Source organism: Saccopteryx bilineata, chromosome 1 (genome assembly GCF_036850765.1).
Source record: "Saccopteryx bilineata isolate mSacBil1 chromosome 1, mSacBil1_pri_phased_curated, whole genome shotgun sequence".
Taxonomy (NCBI): domain Eukaryota; kingdom Metazoa; phylum Chordata; class Mammalia; order Chiroptera; family Emballonuridae; genus Saccopteryx; species Saccopteryx bilineata.
In genome coordinates, this window is record NC_089490.1 from 400051494 (window position 1) to 400053014 (window position 1521).

Below are 1521 nucleotides of genomic sequence, written 5' to 3' on the forward strand. Positions count from 1 at the left end.
AACAACTAAGTTGTTGCAATGAAAAACTGATGATTGATGCTTCTCATCTCTCTTCGTTCCTGTCTATCTGTCCTTGTCTATCCCTCTCTCTGTCTCTGTAGTAAAAATAAATAAATAAATAAATAAAATAATTTAAGTAGGAAAAAATGCAATTTTTATTATGTCACACCTCTACACAGATCCTTAATTCTCTTCCCATGGCTTTCAGCAGCTGTCATGAGCTATTGCTTGCTTTTAATTATTCCTCTTTTTTTAATAGAATGCTTCATGAATTGCATCATCCTGGCACAGGGGCCGTGCTAATCTTCTCTGTACTGTTCCAATTTTAGTATATGTGCGGCTAAAGTAAGCACCTTTAATTATTCTTTAAGGGGCTAGATTTTCAGTGGCAAGAAACCCAGTTCCATTGGATTACACAAAAATTATAATTTGTTAATCCATATTGTGATCTGCTTCAGGCATGGCTGGATCCAGGAGCACAAGCAATGTTACTGAGATTTATTCTCTCAGCTCTGCTTTTATCTGTGTGGGCTTTAGTCTCAGACATCATATTTCCTTAGATGGCAGAGCTGGTCACTAGCAGCCCTGGGCTCGCATCTTGACATTCGTGACCCTAAGAGTCCCAGCAAGTCCCCTAGCTGAAACTCATTGGTATCATATGTCCATCCTTGAACCATTCCTCTGCCTCAGATCTGGTAGGCCTAGGTCTCAGGTCCTTTTTTTTTTTGGATTTTTTTTTTCTGAAGCTGGAAACAGGGAGGCAGTCAGACAGACTCCTGCATGCGCCCGACCGGGATCCACCCAGCACGCCCACCAGGGGGCGATGCTCTGCCCATCCGGGGAGTCGCTCTGTCACGACCAGAGCCACTCTAGCGCCTGGGGCAGAGGCCAAGGAGCCATCTCCAGCACCTGGGCCATCTTTTGCTCCAATGGAGCCCTGGCTGCGGGAGGGGAAGAGAGAGACAGAGAGGAAGGAGAGGGGGAGGGGTGGAGAAGCAGATGGGTGCTTCTCCTATGTGCCCTGGCCGGGAATCGAACCCGGGACTCCTGCACGCCAGGCCGACGCTCTACCATTGAGCCAACTGGCCAAGGCTCAGGTCCATTTTTAAAGCTTGGGGATGAGCTCAGTCACACTGGAGATGGGAACATTGAGGGATGGTCAATACAATAAAAGGCCTGCATGCTGGGCAAGAAAACCCACTTCCCCTCACTGCCCTCCTGACTTTACTCCTGTCCTATGCTATGGTCTACTGGACATCTCTTGTTTCCTAATCACACCGTGCAGGACTCGTACTCCTCTTGGCCTTTGCCTCTGCTTCTGTCCCTGCCTCTGGTAAATACCCTTCCCTTTATCTGCCGGGCAAAGTCCTACTTATCCATGAATACCCTTCTCAAATATTACCTCTTCCTTGAAGGCTTCCTAACTCTCCCGTCTGCTTCCCCACCTCTAGCAGAACAAATCTTTCTCACTGCTGTTGTTTTCAGTTTTCTTCATTCAACCCACAGTCACAGACAGCCTCA

General features: G+C 47.3%; 1 pseudogene; it reads right to left on the bottom strand.

The window, feature by feature from the left end:
* Positions 1-254: 254 nt before the first annotated feature.
* On the bottom strand, positions 255-353 carry LOC136321675 (U6 spliceosomal RNA; annotated as a pseudogene).
* Between the last annotated feature and the right edge of the window lie 1168 nt (positions 354-1521).